At 39.8% G+C, this 5,257-nt stretch overlaps 1 non-coding gene across 1 annotated transcript; it reads left to right on the forward strand.

The window, feature by feature from the left end:
- Positions 1-295: 295 nt before the first annotated feature.
- On the forward strand, positions 296-367 carry TRNAH-GUG (transfer RNA histidin (anticodon GUG)). Its single transcript has one exon. It is a non-coding gene; the product is annotated as a tRNA-His (tRNA).
- Positions 368-5,257: the final 4,890 nt, after the last annotated feature.

Below are 5,257 nucleotides of genomic sequence, written 5' to 3' on the forward strand. Positions count from 1 at the left end.
TGGGTGTTAGTCGACTGGTGTGGGTGGCATCCTGGGGGACAAGATTAAGGACCCCAATGGAAATAAGTTAGACAGTCCTCGATGACGCACTGACTTTCTTGGGTTATCCTGGGTGGCTAACCCTCCGGGGTTAAAAATCCGAACGAAATCTTATCTTATCTTATCTTACCTCAAGAAACACCCCATGTCTCGCACCTCGCTCTCGCACCCTCGTATGCTAAACTCAAGGATCTCCTGGAAGGATCTTCCTTCCAGAAGATCGTAAAAGCACACACGGTGTCCATCGCACACGGTGGCCGTGATCGTATAGTGGTTAGTACATTGCGTTGTGGCCGCAATAACCCAGGTTCGAATCCTGGTCACGGCAGTGGGCTCACATTATTTGTTTCCACAGTAGGCCTACAGTAGGCTTTCTCTGATCATTTTTTTTTTATTTTTTTCAAGTCGTCTGGACCAGACAGAACCGGTGGACCATGTCCATTTTACACTCAATGCTACACTATTCTATATGATAGTTACATTGTGGGAACACCAGGAGTGTGTTGCTACACTATTCTATATGATAGTTACATTGTGGGAACACCAACAGTGTTGCTACACTATTCTATATGATAGTTACATTGTGGGAACACCAGCAGTGTTGCTACACTATTCTATATGATAGTTACATTGTGGGAACACCAGCAGTGTTGCTACACTATTCTATATGATAGTTACATTGTGGGAACACCAACAGTGTTGCTACACTATTCTATATGATAGTTACATTGTGGGAACACCAGCAGTGTTGCTACACTATTCTGTATGATAGTTACATTGTGGGAACACCAGCAGTGTTGCTACACTATTCTATATGATAGTTACATTGTGGGAACACCAGCAGTGTTGCTACACTATTCTATATGATAGTTACATTGTGGGAACACCAGCAGTGTTGCTACACTATTCTATATGATAGTTACATTGTGGGAACACCAACAGTGTTGCTACACTATTCTATATGATAGTTACATTGTGGGAACACCAGCAGTGTTGCTACACTATTCTATATGATAGTTACATTGTGGGAACACCAGCAGTGTTGCTACACTATTCTATATGATAGTTACATTGTGGGAACACCAGCAGTGTTGCTACACTATTCTATATGATAGTTACATTGTGGGAACACCAGCAGTGTTGCTACACTATTCTATATGATAGTTACATTGTGGGAACACCAACAGTGTTGCTACACTATTCTATATGATAGTTACATTGTGGGAACACCAGCAGTGTTGCTACACTATTCTATATGATAGTTACATTGTGGGAACACCAGCAGTGTTGCTACACTATTCTATATGATAGTTACATTGTGGGAACACCAGCAGTGTTGCTACACTATTCTATATGATAGTTACATTGTGGGAACACCAACAGTGTTGCTACACTATTCTATATGATAGTTACATTGTGGGAACACCAGCAGTGTTGCTACACTATTCTATATGATAGTTACATTTTGGGAACACTAGCAGTGTTGCTACACTATTCTATATGATAGTTACATTGTGGGAACACCAACAGTGTTGCGACACTATTCTATATGATAGTTACATTGTGGGAACACCAGCAGTGTTGCTACACTATTCTATATGATAATTACATTGTGGGAACACCAGCAGTGTTGCTACACTATTCTATATGATAGTTACATTGTGGGAACACTAGCAGTGTTGCTACACTATTCTATATGATAGTTACATTGTGGGAACACCAGCAGTGTTGCTACACTATTCTATATGATAGTTACATTGTGGGAACACCAGCAGTGTTGCTACACTATTCTATATGATAGTTACATTGTGGGAACACCAGCAGTGTTGCTACACTATTCTATATGATAGTTACATTGTGGGAACACCAGGAGTGTGTTGCTACACTATTCTATATGATAGTTACATAGTGGGAACACCAGCAGTGTTGCTACACTATTCTATATGATAGTTACATTGTGGGAACACCAACAATGTTGCTACACTATTCTATATGATAGTTACATTGTGGGAAAACACTGCACTATTCTATATGATAGTTACATTGTGGGAACACCAGCAGTGTTGCTACACTATTCTATATGATAGTTACATTGTGGGAACACCAGCAATGTTGCTACACTATTCTATATGATAGTTACATTGTGGGAACACCAGCAGTGTTGCTACACTATTCTATATGATAGTTACATTGTGGGAACACCAGCAATGTTGCTACACTATTCTATATGATAGTTACATTGTGGGAACACCAGCAGTGTTGCTACACTATTCTATATGATAGTTACATTGTGGGAAAACCAGCAGTGTTGCTACACTATTCTATATGATAGTTACATTGTGGGAACACCAGCAGTGTTGCTACACTTTTCTATATGATAGTTACATTGTGGGAACACCAGCAGTGTTACTACACTATTCTATATGATAGTTACATTGTGGGAACACCAGCAGTGTTACTACACTATTCTATATGATAGTTACATTGCGGGAACACCAGCAGTGTTACTACACTATTCTATATGATAGTTACATTGTGGCAACACCAGCAGTGTTGCTACACTATTCTATATGAGAGTTACATTTTTGGAACACCAACAGTGTTGCTACACTATTCTATATGATAGTTACATTGTGGGAACACCAGCAGTGTTGATACACTATTCTATATGATAGTTACATTGTGGGAACACCAGCAGTGTTGCTACACTATTCTATATGATAGTTACATTGTGGGAACACCAGCAGTGTTGCTACACTATTCTATATGATAGTTACATTGTGGGAACACCAGCAGTGTTGCTACACTATTCTATATGATAGTTAAATTGTGGGAACACCAGCAGTGTTGCTACACTATTCTATATGATAGTTACATTGTGGGAACACCAGCAGTGTTGCTACACTATTCTATATGATAGTTACATTGTGGGAACACCAGCAGTGTTGCTACATTATTCTATATGATAGTTACATTGTGGGAACACCAGCAGTGTTGCTACACTATTCTATATGATAGTTAAATTGTGGGAACACCAGCAGTGTTGCTACACTATTCTATATGATAGTTACATTGTGGGAACACCAGCAGTGTTGCTACACTAGTCTATATGATAGTTACATTGTGGGAACACCAGCAGTGTTGCTACACTATTCTATATGATAGTTACATTGTGGGAACACCAGCAGTGTTGCTACACTATTCTATATGATAGTTACATTGTGGGAACACCAGCAGTGTTGCGACACTATTCTATATGATAGTTACATTGTGGGAACACCATCAGTGTTGCTACACTATTCTATATGATAGTTACATTGTGGGAACACCAGCAGTGTTGCTACACTATTCTATATGATAGTTACATTGTGGGAACACCAGCAGTGTTGCTACACTATTCTATATGATAGTTACATTGTGGGAACACCAGCAGTGTTGCTACACTATTCTATATGATAGTTACATTGTGGGAACACCAGCAGTGTTGCGACACTATTCTATATGATAGTTACATTGTGGGAACACCAGCAGTGTTGCTACACTATTCTATATGATAGTTACATTGTGGGAACACCAGCAGTGTTGCTACACTATTCTATATGATAGTTACATTGTGGGAACACCAGCAGTGTTGCTACACTATTCTATATGATAGTTACATTGTGGGAACACCAGCAGTGTTGCTACACTATTCTATATGATAGTTACATTGTGGGAACACCAGCAGTGTTGCTACACTATTCTATATGATAGTTACATTGTGGGAGCACCAGCAGTGTTGCGACACTATTCTATATGATAGTTACATTGTGGGAACACCAGCAGTGTTGCTACACTATTCTATATGATAGTTACATTGTGGGAACACCAGCAGTGTTGCGACACTATTCTATATGATAGTTACATTGTGGGAACACCAGCAGTGTTGCTACACTATTCTATATGATAGTTACATTGTGGGAACACCAGCAGTGTTGCTACACTATTCTGTATGATAGTTACATTGTGGGAACACCAGCAGTGTTGCTACACTATATGATAGTTACATTGTGGGAACACCAGCAGTGTTGCTACACTATTCTGTATGATAGTTACATTGTGGGAACACCAGCAGTGTTGCTACACTATTCTATATGATAGTTACATTGTGGGAACACCAGCAGTGTTGCTACACTATTCTATATGATAGTTACATTGTGGGAACACCAGCAGTGTTGCTACACTATTCTATATGATAGTTACATTGTGGGAACACCAGCAGTGTTGCTACACTATTCTATATGATAGTTACATTGTGGGAACACCAGCAGTGTTGCTACACTATTCTATATGATAGTTACATTGTGGGAACACCAGTAGTGTTGCTACACTATTCTATATGATAGTTACATTGTGGGAACACCAGCAGTGTTGCTACACTATTCTATATGATAGTTACATTGTGGGAACACCAGCAGTGTTGCTACACTATTCTATATGATAGTTACATTGTGGGAACACCAGCAGTGTTGCTACACTATTCTATATGATAGTTACATTGTGGGAACACCAGCAGTGTTGCTACACTATTCTATTTGAGACTTTAGTAGAGTCAGCTTGAGCTGACAGACTTCACTAGCATCCATCAAAGCTTTCAACAGCAATGTCAGCTTGAGAAGCTGTACTTCAGAACTGGAGTCACTAATACTTAGGCAACAGGAAGACTGTTAAGACATCTTAACAGAACCAACAGACTGTTTACCTGTTGACAGATGTTTCTCAGCTAGACAGCCAGCAACACATCCTGTCTATGTCTGATCATACGTCATGAGAACACGAGAAAGAAGAAGCACTGCAGCAGGCCTACTGGCCCATACGAGGCAGGTCCAAGTCTCGTACCGGGTTAAGCCAACGCCCTAACCTAGTCAGGTCAGGTCACAGTCACTTAAAGGGGTTCTGGTGTACATTCTGGAGATTAGTTTCGGTAAGTGAGATTTATGTTAGATAAGTATTTCGTGTAGGTGAGAGAAACACACACACACACACACACACACACACACACACACACACACAACTCACACCATTTAAACTTAACATACAACTTCGTTCAGTAAGGGATTCAGAGATAAAGTGTTGGTGAAGTCTGGCAGAAGAAGGTTTAACTCTCTTTATCATTTTACTACTGCATCTTATCCTCTATAAGGGATCAGATTCCCAAAATAAACAGAGAGAGTGGTTA

Source organism: Cherax quadricarinatus, unplaced genomic scaffold (genome assembly GCF_038502225.1).
Source record: "Cherax quadricarinatus isolate ZL_2023a unplaced genomic scaffold, ASM3850222v1 Contig876, whole genome shotgun sequence".
NCBI lineage: Eukaryota > Metazoa > Arthropoda > Malacostraca > Decapoda > Parastacidae > Cherax > Cherax quadricarinatus.